Genomic DNA, 14458 nt, shown 5'->3' on the forward strand with positions numbered 1-14458 from the left:
GTAGACAAGGCCTTAGCATGGATCACATAAGCAGGAGACACCCTAGCAGGAACTTTTTTGGAATCCTTTCTTAGGCATGACAGAAGACTAACAATCCAACAGGACTTCAGGGTAAACATTGTTTTATAGCATGTGGATAAGGCCAATCACACTGAAAGTTTGCTCATATTTAAAAAACTTTTAAAAAACCAACAACATAAAACACATCTCACTGAACCAACAATTAACTTAAGGTGATGAAAACATCTGAATCAACTATATTTACCAAAACACCATGTTCTCCTTAAAGCTTCTTAAAATACAAATGTTCTTTATTTTTAGAACTCAGGATTTCCTTTCCCTACAGAGATTATAACACAGAAAATTTATGACAATAAAAAGTGGATAGCAGATTTGGCAAGGAGACCTATTAACAAGTCTTTAGTTCTCGCTTGTATACAACAGTCACCGTTAATGTACTACCTCACAAACATTAAAAAGTGATATACTGAAAAGACTTATCTACAGAACCCAAGGCATAATGAAAATATTTATCCTTCCTTTGTAATAATGAAAATGTTGAAAAACTTCACAGCTTTGTTATATCATGTAAGTATCTGAACCAGTATATTATTACAAAAAATTGTTTCAAATACAGCAATATCCTACTGCAGAATGATGCATTCCAGCAGTTTTGAGAGCCTGGCTTAGGGATGAGGCCACTGGACTAGCTGGTAATAGGAGGAGACAGCCTCAGGCAGTGGCACCTACAGTAAGTGCATTTAGAAAGTCCCATCTGGTTCTAGAATATTGCAGGCGTAGCAACAAACACTTCAATTTAAGAATAGGGAATCACTCTGAAACTTATTATCTCTACAACCAAAAGGAATTTTTAAGTGCACCCACAATATTTGCCTGACCTCAGCGGCCAAGTGGCAGAGGGAGTAGCGGCCTCTTCCTCCTCCTTCCCTGCCAGTCATCTCTCACCTCAACAGGAAAGAAAAGTCAGTATTTAGAAGCCTGAAGCAGCACATGCTGTCCTGCCCAGCTATGATGATATTCAGGCTTACCTAGTGCACATTGTATTAATCTCCAAGGCAGTTTTAGGCCAAGCCCATCTAGCAGAGGAACAGACAAAGACTGGAAGACGAGGAAAGAACACGGGGTATTTGGAGAAGAGACGGGAAGGAGAAGCAGTAGCAGAGGAGATCTAATGAGAATGCAAGGAAGCAGAACAGACAAAAAGGGGGAAGAGGCACAGAAGGAAAGAGGAGGCCCACAAAATATGACTAGAAAAGAGGCAAAGTAGAGAGAGCTACCTGAATGAGAGAAGGAAAGGAGACTGAAAAGGGTCAGAAGAGAGTATGACAAGGGTGAGAAGGATCTGAGTTGGAGGAAAGAGATCATGAAGGATCTCATGATAGGGAAGGGGGATCAATTTATTGATCTGGGCTAGGGGGCTAGATAGGGGAGTCCTGGTGGCTGAGTGAAGAAAAAGATGCTAAGCATGGGAGAAGTGACAATTCTCACATACTCTCACAACTTGTAAGATTGCCCTTGTGTTAAGATCTGGGTGACAGTTCAAGACACTGTAATGTAGATACACAGGGCAATACCAGCATTGCTCCCACTTTTACTGAAGCAAATTCTTCCAGTGAAAAGACAGTGGAAGTTGATTATGTAATGTAATGAGTAAGTCAAACAGAGAAGACCCATGATCATTTGGAGCCCTCCAAACATGAACTAAGCTACCGTACTAAATACTGTGATAGGTGACAGCATTACATGCTTTTTCCTTTTATCATTAGGACGTCTTCTATATTTCCAAATACAGGCAGCTTACATATTTATTATAAAACCCATTGCTCTTTTCCTCAGTCTTTTACCAAACATCTTTATTCTACTCCCTCCCACATCTCTACTCAACCAAAATTATATATCTATACCAATAACACATAGCTGACCATAAAGCAGGGAGACTTTAACAGTCAGTATGTTTTCTCAAGTGAGCTCTCAAAAGGGAAGAAAAAAACCATTGTTACGCAGCCCAAGTGATATTCATTTAAGTCAAAAAATACAAAGGAAATATTTTACACTACTTGCCCAAGTATTGTTTTAGTACTTAATAAATCTGATTTCTTCATGTAACATCCAATCTGAAGATGAACAAGTGAGTAGTTCACCCCTACACACTGACCTTACCTGGCTGCAAACTACTTCCTTTTTTTTCAGTTGCCATCTATGGGATAACCAACAACTACAGAGGAGAAGTACAGCTGAGCTCCTGAACAGAAAAGTCTATTTGTGTCCATTCGTTATTGTGTCTCTTTGACAGCCTGACCTCCTTGTGACCTTCTCGTGTGCCTCACGCAGGCTCTAAGAGAACACAAGCAGTTCCTTGTGACCAACCCTAAGCTAGACAGAGTCACTTCCTCTTAACAAACTTGGTCCTTTTGTTACTATACATGGAACAGATGTGTATCTGTTTCCCTTTTAACACAATAATCACGATGCTTGCTGCTTAACATAGTGGGTGTCCATTTTCAAAAAAGGAGACAGAGCCAACTGTGGCAACTATCGAGGCATTGCCCTCCTCTCCAACACTTGGAAGATTCTTGCTAGAATCCTACTGAATTGCCTGCTCCCTCTTGCAGAGGAATTACTTCCAGAGTCCCAGTGCAGCTTCTGACCATCACGAGGCACCACCAACAAGATTTTTGTAGCCAGACAGATCTAGGAAAAATGTCAACAACAACACCAGGAGCAGTATATGGTCTTTATCCATCTGACCAAAGTCTTCAGCCCTATCAACCATGAGTCTCTGTGGAAAACCATGTCAAAGTTTGGCTGCCCAAGCAAATTTATTACCATTGTAAGACTCCTCCATGACCAGATGACTGCCTCCATCCTGTGCAGTGTCTCTACCTCTGAGCCCTTTGTCATCCGAACTTGTGTGAACAAGGTTGTGTACTGGCACCACCCTTTTCTCCATTTTATTAGCACTATGAAACCATTAACCCAAGACCATCTACCACAGGGCATTGGCATCCAATATCAGACTGACGGCAACCTCTTCAACCTTTCTCGTCTCCATGCCAGAACTAAAGTAATATCAGCAACAGTAACCGAACTCCAGTAGGCAGATGATTGTGCTGTTGTTGCTCACTCAAAGGAGGATCTACAAACAGCCCTTAATTGCTTCTCTGAAGCTTACAAAAGCCTGGTCAATCATCAGACCTAGCAAGGAAGATCTACACTGACAAAGAAGAACTGGAAAATGTAGAATACTTTGCCTATCTTGGCAGCCGTCTCTCACAGAGGGAAGACATATAGTTGTCGAGATTCAGCACAGAATCCACTGTGCCAGCCTTGCCTTTGGCAGACTGTCTCACCAGATATTCAGCAACCATAACATCAGAACACACATTAGACTTTTAGTCTATAAAGCGGTGATAATCCCAACACTCCTCTACGGCTGTGAGACTTGGGTGACCTAGAAAAAACACCTGAAAAACCTGCAACACCAGCACGAGCACTTTCTTTGAAAGATCCTCAACATAAAGTGGGAGGATCATCACACTAATGTCCGTGTCCTTACGGAGGGTAACATCTTCAGTGTTGAGGCCATGGTTATCCAGCACCAGCAGAGGTGGAGCGGGCATTGTGTGTGCATGCCTGATGTATATTTACGAGAACAACTGCTGTATGCCCAACTCACAAAAGGGAAAGGGAAACGGGGAGGCCAAAAGAAATGCTTTAAAGATATCCTCAAGATTAACATCAAGAGATGTGGCATCGACACCACACACTGGGAGACAGTTTCCCCGGAAAGGAATAACTGGCAAAGACTTGTCAAAGAGTGAATGTCCAGTTTTGAAGAAAATCGCCTTGCCATGGTTGCAGAAAAACACCAGAAAAGACAGGAAAGACAATTGTCACACAGCAATCGTGGCACAACCCTGACTTCCAACACCACCTGCAACATCTGCCAACAAGTCTGTGGGTCAAGGATCGGACTCCTCAGGCACCAAAGGACCCATAAAAAAATAAAACCTGTGAAAGAGATCATCCTCTATCTCGAGGGATTACCAATGATGAGTGGATGTGCAGTCCCTTCACTCAAGGCTCAAGTATGCAGCCTCTGTAACACTCCCTGCTCCTGCAAGGGAAAGAAAGCAAGAGACTGGGGCTGTTGACTAAAATGGGTTCTCCTGAATGGCATGACAGAGCACTATTTCTAAGCATGATTCTTTTTAACTGATGGGAATTGGGTAGTATGGATGACAAATCTGCCACACATCAAACAGTGTGATTCCAAATGCTCTCTCAAAATCACTGATTTGGCAGACAGTGGAAACTGAAGTAGGATAACTTTGTGGCTCCTAACAACATATTAAGATAAACTGTGCTGGTTGATTTGAAGAAGTCTGAAGGGAATTAAACCCAAATAAATTTGTAGTCTTGCCCTATTTCATGCAAATTATAAAGAAAAAGAGAGATTGCTTTCCTCCTCAACAAGGACACATTTAACAAAATTAATGTCTCTTTCTGAGCCACTACATATCTCTCAATATTTTAGGTGGCTAAAGTGCGACAGGTCCTGCTCCTGGTGCAGGGAAGGCCCGGGGGGAGATGTTACAGAGTAGGCCTGCCTCTCCACTCACACCACAGTGGTGCCTCCTGCAGCTCTCGTCCTGTGGGGTTGGCTAGGCTTGTTCACCATCCCCACCCCCGCACAAAGGGTTGCAGCACTATTCAGGTTTGGGCCACCCCCTGAGCAGCGCTGTGACCATGTCCACTAGAAGCCAGACTGCAACACGCAGAGTGGGGAGCCAACTCCAGCCAGTTCTGCGGGACTGGAGCCACTTCAACTGGGCCAGGAAATTTAAGGGGTCAAAGCGGGCAGTTACACAAAACCCGGGACTCTTGGGAAGTATGCCACTATCTGAAACCAACACTCAATGTATGAAGTTCTGACTACAGTAGAACCCCAGAGTTATGAACACCTCAGGAATAGAGGTTTATTGTAACGCTAAAATGTTCATAACTCTGAACAAAATATTATGGTTGTTCTTTCAAAAGTTTACAGCTGAACATTGACTTAATACAACTTTGAAGTTTTACTATGCAGAAGAAACATACTGCTTTAAACCATATTAGTTTAAATGAAACAAGCACAGAAACAGTTTCAGAGTAACAGCCGTGTTAGTCTGTATTCGCAAAAAGAAAAGGAGTACTTGTGGCACCTTAGAGACTAACCAATTTATTTAAGCATGAGCTTTCGTGAGCTACAGCTCACTTCATCGGATGCATACCGTGGAAACTGCAGCAGACTTTATATACACACAGAGAATATGAAACAATACCTCCTCCCACCCCATTGTCCTGCTGGTAATAGCTTATCTAAAGTGAGCATCAAGTTGGGCCATTTCCAGCACAAATCCAGGTTCTCTCACCCTCCACCCCCCCCACACAAATTCACTCTCCTGCTGGTGATAGCCCATCCAAAGTGACAACTCTCTACACAATGTGCATGATAATCCAGTTGGGCCATTTCCTGCACAAATCCAGGTTCTCTCACCCCCTCACCCCCCTCCCAAAAACCACACACACAAACTCACTATCCTGCTGGTAATAGCTCATCCAAAGTGACCACTCTCCCTACAATGTGCATGATAATCAAGGTGGGCCATTTCCAGCACAAATCCAGGTTTTCTCACCCCCCCCCCCACCCCCATACACACACAAACTCACTCTCCTGCTGGTAATAGCTCATCCAAACTGACCACTCTCCAAGTTTAAATCCAAGTTAAACCAGAACATCTGGGGGGGGGGTAGGAAAAAACAAGGGGAAATAGGCTACCTTGCATAATGACTTAGCCACTCCCAGTCTCTATTTAAGCCTAAATTAATAGTATCCAATTTGCAAATGAATTCCAATTCAGCAATTTCTCGCTGGAGTCTGGATTTGAAGTTTTTTTGTTTTAAGATAGCGACCTTCATGTCTGTGATTGCGTGACCAGAGAGACTGAAGTGTTCTCCGACTGGTTTATGAATGTTATAATTCTTGACATCTGATTTGTGTCCATTTATTCTTTTATGTAGAGACTGTCCAGTTTGACCAATGTAAATGGCAGAGGGGCATTGCTGGCACATGATGGCATATATCACATTGGTGGATGTGCAGGTGAACGAGCCTCTGATAGTGTGGCTGATGTTATTAGGCCCTGTGATGGTGTCCCCTGAATAGATATGTGGGCACAGTTGGCAACGGGCTTTGTTGCAAGGATAAGTTCCTGGGTTAGTGGTTCCGTTGTGTGGTATGTGGTTGTTGGTGAGTATTTGCTTCAGGTTGCGGGGTTGTCTGTAGGCAAGGACTGGCCTGTCTCCCAAGATTTATGAGAGTGTTGGGTCATCCTTTAGGATAGGTTGTAGATCCTTAATAATGTGTTGGAGGGGTTTTAGTTGGGGGCTGAAGGTGACGGCTAGTGGCGTTCTGTTATTTTCTTTGTTAGGCCTGTCCTGTAGTAAGTAACTTCTGGGAACTCTTCTGGCTCTATCAATCTGTTTCTCTTGTGCAGAAGTAAAGCCATTATATTCAGTTAGAGGTCAAGAACAATAGGACAGTGCATGTGTAAAGCACGTTTCTTCAATTCAAGGTTCCCTTTAAAAGGTCACATTCCTGCTACATTCTTTCAGACGACCTAAAATTCCCCCTCTAGGTTCAACTGGATAAGTTTTCCCCCTTTTTCTATTCTGAATTATTGTATAGAAATGCTCTACGTTATTAAATAGTTGCTACATTTCACAAGAGAGGTTTCTGCATCTTAGTGGTGGGTGAATACATGCCCACCCCCAATCACTCAGCACTGACAGATTATTTGACAATTTAATTTCAGTCAGGCCTATCTGCCTCAAGAATATTTGTAAACAGTTTAAAAGTCAAGATAGAAGCTGTCTTAGGTTTTAACCCATCTGTGAGGTGGTTCTCAGAAATGATTTATTCCAGAGGTGAAAGGAACCATACCATCACCCTTGAACCCTTGCACTGACTTCCTGTCTCATTTGTCTTCAACTGAATTCCTCTCACTTTCCAAGCTTTGCAAAACTGTTTCCAACTATATCTCATCTGCCCTCATTGTTAGGCAAACCTGCAGTTGGACCAGGGCTGCTAACTCAACTGTACTGATTCGTCCCTCAAGCTGAACTTGTAGTGACTCATCCCGCAGGCATGCTGCAGCAGCCTAACCCTGGGCAGGGTTTGGGTCACATGACCCGCAGGCACAGATATTTCACTGTTACCATCAGAGCCACAAATTAATCTGTGCAACAGCACCACTTGTCTAGGTATCCTCCTGCTACCTTGCAGTGTTACAGATTCCCTATGCTTGCATCCTGCCCTTGATCCTATCTCTTTTCCTGCCCCAGACTTGCCCAAGCCTTGTTCCAGCCTGCTTCAGCCTTTTCCATGCCATATTCTGAACCTGCTCCAAAGCTGTTCTTGACCCGCTCCAGCGCTGCATCCACCTTCTTTTCCCCAGACCCTTACTGACTCCAACCCGGCGTTGACAGTCAGACTGCTTCTGGTCTCAGACTACAATCCTGATTTGGCTTGTCTATGGACTCTGACCCCAGTTCTGACCCATGGCCTGTTCCCAGACCCTGGTTTCAGCACTACCCTCAGCTCAGTCCCAGCACTATATCCAGTTTCAACCCTTAGTACAGTTCTCAACCACCTCTCCAACCACCAGGCCTGACCACCTAGATCCCAGAGGCTGACACATGTGCTCTGCCAGTTTCGTGTCCTTTTGTCACCCTCTTGCTCTCAAATACTACAAGTGACTCTGCATCTTCTCTCATGCCACCACCTAGGGCTAGAATAATCCTCCCTAATCCTGGTTTCAGAGTAACAGCCGTGTTAGTCTGTATTCGCAAAAAGAAAAGGAGTACTTGTGGCACCTTAGAGACTAACCAATTTATTTGAGCATAAGCTTTCGTGAGCTACAGCTCACTTCATCGGATGCATACTGCCTAATCCTCCCTAATCCTGTCCCTGATTCAGTAAAGCACTTAAGTATGAGCTTCAGCCCCAATAATTTTCAATGGGATTTTAGCAAATGCTTAAAGTTAAGCAAATGTTTAAGTGCTTTGGTGAATAGGGATGGCTTCATTCAGTTCCTAAGTGCTTTGATCCAGGGCTGACTCCTGTTCTCTTGTCAGACATGGCTCCCTCAAAAGATATATGGAAAAAAAATTCTGATCATTTTTAACCCACTTTATACAAGTATAAATGACAACACCACATACAAAGCAATGAAAATTTAAACCTGACATTTCTAAAAATCATATACACAACTTAAAAAGAAATTATTCTAAAAATGTGCACACAACATAACAAAGACCCCGCTATTCTGTTATTCTAGAACTTCAGAATTTGTCACAAAATTAATCTTACTACAAATTTATGATCCATAATTTAAGCTTGCATTTAAAAAAAAAAAGTCTGTCATTGTAAAGGTAACCTTGAAACCAAGAATAGAGTGTAAACCAATGCAGCAATTCCCCCCTAATTTGCATGAAGCTTGAACAACAACTCTGAGAAATATGTACTGCCACGCTGGCTATTCATCTCCATGGTGGATAACAAAATCTTTGACAATATCAATATCAGCAGTTATTATCAATGCTGGTAAGTTTATCAGAAATATCAACCTAATTTTCATGTTCCAGAATTCCTAAGTAAACAATGCACACACCATTGTACCAACTGCATTATTCATTTCTATCTTTAATTCAATAGAAAACATCCATTTTTAATTAATTTTTTAATTTATCAGAAGTTGCTTCAGTATTTTCAAAATTTCCACCAGAGTACTGTGCAATTTATATCCAGCTTCCCAATATCAATATCTCTCATGATTTTTACTGTTGTAACTCTTGTCTACCCCTTACATTCCCCTCCTCCATACTCTTTGTTCATCATCCGTGCTATGCTGTATCTAACCGCTCTAAGCCCCTCAAAACAAGGATTGTTCTTTATTTGTATCTAAAGTGCCATGAACTTCTAGAGACTGATAGAAGAAGAAAAAAGAAAGAAACAGTACCTATAAAATAAATATATATATGTCACACACATATATATACAGTGGTCATTTGGTATGAAGAAGAAACATTTCACTTTACAAAAATCAAAAGATCAAGGAAGGGGTGCATTTTTGAAAATGCTGCATTTCTCCCTCCACCCCTTTACTTTAATCTACTTATACATGGTTTAGAGTTATACAAACAAACTAGAAAGCAAACCAAGGCAGCAAGCCAAAGGGTGTGTCACGGTTCCTCCCCCACTCTGAACTCTAGGGTACAGATGTGGGGACCTGCATGAAAAACCTCCTAAGCTTATCTTTACCAGCTTAGGTCAAAACTTCCCCAAGGTACAAAATATTACCCCCGTTATCCTTGGACTGGCTGCTACCACCACCAAACTAATACTGGTTACTGGGGAAGAGCTGTTTGGACGCGTCCTTCCCCCCAAAATACTTCCCAAAACCTTGCACCCCACTTCCTGGACAAGGTTTGGTAAAAAGCCTCACCAATTTGCATAGGTGACCACAGACCCAAACCCTTGGATCTGAAAACAATGAAAAAGCATTCAGTGTTTTACAAGAAGACTTTTAATAAAAAATAGAAGTAAATAGAAATAAAGAAATCCCCCCTGTAAAATCAGGATGGTAGATATCTTACAGGGTAATTAGATTCAAAAACATAGAGAACCCCTCTAGGCAAAACCTTAAGTTACAAAAAAGATACACAGACAGAAATAGTTATTCTATTCAGCACAATTCTTTTCTCAGCCACTTAAAGAAATCATAATCTAACACATACCTAGCTAGATTACTTACTAAAAGTTCTAAGACTCCATTCCTGTTCTGTCCCCGGCCAAGACGACTACAGACAGACGCAGACCCTTTGTTTCTCTCCCTCCTCCCAGCTTTTGAAAGTATCTTGTCTCCTCATTGGTCATTTTGGTCAGGTGCCAGCGAGGTTACCTTTAGCTTCTTAACCCTTTACAGGTGAGAGGAGCTTTCCCCTGGCCAGGAGGGATTTCAAAGAGGTTTACCCTTCCCTTTATATTTATGACACGCCCCCCAAATCTCAGCTAGGGTGAAACACTGGCTGGGATTTCTTCCTGGAGCTCTAGGAAAACAGAGTTAATAAGACACATGCATCTCTAAATATACTACCAAGTACATAAAGACTAACAATATTTTCCACATCTCAAGGACGATTTTAACCAGTTGATTCTGGGAAACTTTCACGGGAGAGCGCATCAGCCACTTTATTAGAAGCTCCTGAGATGTGTTGGATGTCGAAATCAAAATCTTGGAGAGCTAAACTCCACCGAAGAAGTTTTTTGTTAGTTTCTTTGACGGTGTGAAGCCACTTTAGTGCAGCATGGTCGGTTTGCAGGTGGAAACGCCGTCCCCAAACATATGGGCGTAGCTTTTCCAGAGCGTAGACAATGGCATAACATTCTTTTTCAGTGACTGACCAGTTGCTTTCCCTCTCAGACAGTTTTTTGCTGAGAAACACTACAGGGTGGAATTCTTGATCAGGTCCTTTCTGCATTAAAACTGCTCCCACACCACGCTCGGATGCATCTGTGGTTACTAGGAACGGTTTGTCAAAGTCTGGGGCCCTTAGTACAGGGTCAGACATGAGTGTCACTTTAAGCTTGTTAAAGGCCTTCTGACACTTTCCGGTCCACTGAACAGCATTTGGCTGTTTCTTTTTGGTTAGGTCTGTCAGTGGGGCAGCGATTTGGCTGTAGTGCGGTACAAATCGTCTGTAATAACCGGCCAAGCCTAAGAAGGATTGAACCTGTTTCTTTGATTTTGGGACAGGCCACTTTTGGATAGCATCCACTTTGGCCTGTAGGGGGCTGATAGTTCCTTGACCCACCTGGTGTCCAAGGTAAGTCACTCTGTTTAGGCCTATTTGACACTTCTTAGCCTTAACAGTTAGTCCTGCCTCCCTTATGCGCTCAAGGACTTTTTGTAGATGTTCCAGGTGGTCTGCCCAGGAATCCGAAAATATGGCCACATCGTCAAGGTAGGCGACTGCATATTCTCCTAATCCCGCTAGGAGACCATCTACAAGTCTTTGGAAAGTGGCGGGTGCATTTCGCAGCCCGAAAGGGAGTACATTAAATTCATACAGCCCGAGATGTGTGATGAAGGCTGACCTTTCCTTGGCTGATTCATCTAGCGGTACCTGCCAGTACCCCTTGGTTAAGTCCAAGGTAGAGATGAACTGGGCCCGTCCCAGTTTCTCTAATAGTTCATCAGTGCGTGGCATTGGATAGTTGTCTGGGCGAGTTACAGCATTTAGCTTATGGTAGTCCACGCAAAAACGTATTTCCCCATCTGGTTTGGGAACTAGAACCACTGGAGATGCCCATGCACTTTCAGAGGGGCGGATTACACCCATCTGTAACATATCCTGGATCTCCCGTTCTATAGCAGTTTTAGCTTGAGGAGACACCCGGTAAGGGTGGACCCTAATTGGGTGAGCATTACCTGTGTCAATGGAGTGGTATGCCCGTTCAGTCAGTCCTGGGGTGGCTGAGAACGTTGGCGCGTAGCTAGTGCACAGCTCCTGGATCTGCTGTCGCTGCACACGCCCAAGGGTCATGGAGAGGTTCACCTCTTCCACACCACCAGCACATTTCCCTTCGTAATAGACACCTTCAGGCCACTCAGCGTCGTCTCCTCCCTGGGCTGTAAACTGACAAACCTTTAATTCTCTGGAATAAAAGGGCTTTAGAGAATTAATATGATACACCTTAGGCTTTCGGTTGGAGGTGGGGAATGCTATGAGATAATTAACAGCTCCCAGGCGCTCCTGGACCACGAATGGCCCTTCCCACGATGCTTCCATTTTATGGGCCTGGAGCGCCTTTAAGACCATGACCTGGTCTCCTACTTTGAAGGAACGCTCTCTGGCATGTTTATCATACCAGGCTTTTTGCTCTTTTTGAGCATCCTGTAAGTTTTCTCTAGCAAGGGCTAAAGAGGTTCGGAGGGTGGTTTGTAGGTTGGTTACAAAGTCCAGAATGTTAGTTCCTGGAGAAGGTGTAAATCCCTCCCATTGCTGCTTCACCAACTGCAATGGCCCCTTAACCTCACGGCCATATACACGTTCAAATGGGGAAAACCCTAAACTGGGATGTGGTACAGCTCTGTAGGCAAAGAGCAACTGCTGCAATACTAGGTCCCAATCATTGGAGTGCTCATTTACGAATTTACGTATCATGGCCCCCAAAGTTCCATTAAACTTCTCCACCATGCCATTTGTTTGATGATGGTAAGGAGTGGCAACCAAGTGATTTACCCCATGAGCTTCCCAAAGGTTTTTCATAGTTCCTGCCAGGAAATTAGTCCCTGCATCTGTGAGGATGTCGGAGGGCCAACCTACCCTGGCAAAAATGTCTGCTAGTGCCTGATTAGGCCTATTTGACCCTTTTAGCCCTGGTGTTGCTTAGAGCTACTGCTTCCGGCCATCGGGTGGCAAAATCCATGAAAGTCAGTATGTACTGCTTTCCTCTGGGTGTCTTTTTCGGAAAAGGACCCAGAATATCCACAGCTACTCGCTGAAATGGAACTTCAATGATGGGGAGTGGCTGGAGAGGGGCTTTGACCTGGTCTTGGGGTTTTCCCACTCTTTGGCACACCTCACAAGACTGGACATAGGTAGAAACATCCTTGCCCATTCCCTCCCAGTGGAATGATCCCCCCAAACGGTCTTTGGTCCTGTTCACCCCAGCATGGCCACTAGGGTGATCATGGGCTAAGCTCAAGAGCTTGGCCCGGTATTTAGTTGGAACTACCAACTGTCTCTGAGGATGCCAGTCTTCCTGGTGTCCCCCAGAAAGAGTTTCCTTGTATAAAAGTCCTCTTTCTACAACAAACCTGGATCGATTAGAAGAGCTGAGAGGCGGTGGGTTGCTCCGTGCCGCCGTCCAAGCTCTCTGGAGGCTTTCATCTGCTTCCTGTTCGGTCTGGAACTGTTCCCTTGATGCTGGAGACATCAGTTCCTCATGGGATTGTGGACCTAGGCTTGGTCCCTCTGGAAGCGATATAGGGGATGGAGCTGTTTCTGTTGACTGTGAACCGCTCTCCGCTGGTGCACTATGTTGGGATTCAGGCTCCGGCTGAGCCTCTTGTGTAGGGTTATCGGCTGCTGCCAGTTCAGGTTCGGTGGGGCCCTCTGGTGTTGAGGTTGCAAGTACTGGATTCAGTGCTGACACGGTTGTTCGGCTGGTTCCGGTTCTGGGACTGGTTCCGTCTGGGTCTCTGGGACTGGATCCACTACTGCTGTTGCAGACATTGGCCTGGGGTCCAGGTCCATCACCTCTGACTGGGTCCTGATAGAAGTTTCCGGAACAGAGCTAGGCCTCACGGCTTGTTTAGTCTGGCTGCGGGTGACCATTCCCACCCTCTTGGCCTGCTTCACGTGATTGGCCAAGTCTTCCCCCAACAGCATGGGGATGGGATAATCATCATAGACTGCAAAAGTCCACATTCCTGACCAGCCCTTGTACTGGACAGGCAACTTGGCTGTAGGCAAATTGAAAGAGTTGGACTTGAAGGGTTGAATCGTCACTTGGATCTCTGGGTTGATTAAATTGGGGTCCACTAAGGAAGCATGGATAGCTGACACTTGTGCTCCGGTGTCCCTCCACGCGGTGACCTTCTTCCCGCCCACACTCACAGTTTCCCTCCGCTCCAAGGGTATCTGGGAGGTATCTGGGCCTGTGGACCTCTGGTGTGATTCCGGTGCAATGAACTGTAATCTGTTGGGGTTCTTGGGGCAGTTGGCCTTTACATGCCCCAGCTCGTTACACTTAAAACATCGTCCAGCTGACGGGTCACTGGGGCGAGGAGGGTTGCTGGAGAACGGGGTGGTGGGACGATAAGGGGTCTGGAGGGTTCTTTGGGAGGTAGGTGGGGCTTTGGGCGGCCCCCGGTAATAGGGTGTGGTCTGGGGTGGTCCCTTCTGGTCTCCGCTCCAACTGCGACCAGTTTTCTTCTTCTCTGCCACCTCCACCCATCTGGCTCCAATCTCTCCTGCCTCGATTACAGTTTTGGGTTTCCCATCTAGGATGTATCTTTCTATTTCCTCAGGAACACCCTCTAAGAATTGTTCCATTTGCATTAGGAAGGGCAAATTTACTGGAGATTCAACACTTGCTCCTGATATCCAGGCATCCCAATGTTTCACAATGTGGTAGGCATGTCGGGTAAATGACATGTCTGGTTTCCACCTTAGAGCTCGGAACCTCCGACGAGACTGCTCGGGTGTTATCCCCATTCTGACTCTCGCCTTGGATTTAAACAGTTCATACTTGTTCATATGTTCTTTAGGCATTTCAGCTGCCACCTCAGCTAAGGGTCCACTGAGCTGCGGCCTCAGCTCTACC

General features: G+C 44.6%; 1 protein-coding gene across 7 annotated transcripts in view; it reads right to left on the minus strand.

Annotated features, from left to right (window-relative positions):
* The window catches only part of PRKD1 (protein kinase D1), a 301945-nt gene that overhangs the window by 158044 nt on the left and 129443 nt on the right, over positions 1-14458 (minus strand). The window contains exon 1 of one of the 7 annotated variants that reach the window (XM_073348914.1): positions 11556-11574. The exons of the other annotated variants lie outside the window; for them this stretch is intronic. The gene's annotated coding sequence lies outside the window, so the exon portion shown is untranslated. Of the gene's footprint in view, positions 1-11555; positions 11575-14458 lie in introns of those variants that run through there. 7 annotated transcript variants of the gene reach the window in all.

The sequence above is a fragment of the Lepidochelys kempii genome, chromosome 6, assembly GCF_965140265.1.
Source record: "Lepidochelys kempii isolate rLepKem1 chromosome 6, rLepKem1.hap2, whole genome shotgun sequence".
Taxonomy (NCBI): Eukaryota; Metazoa; Chordata; order Testudines; family Cheloniidae; genus Lepidochelys; species Lepidochelys kempii.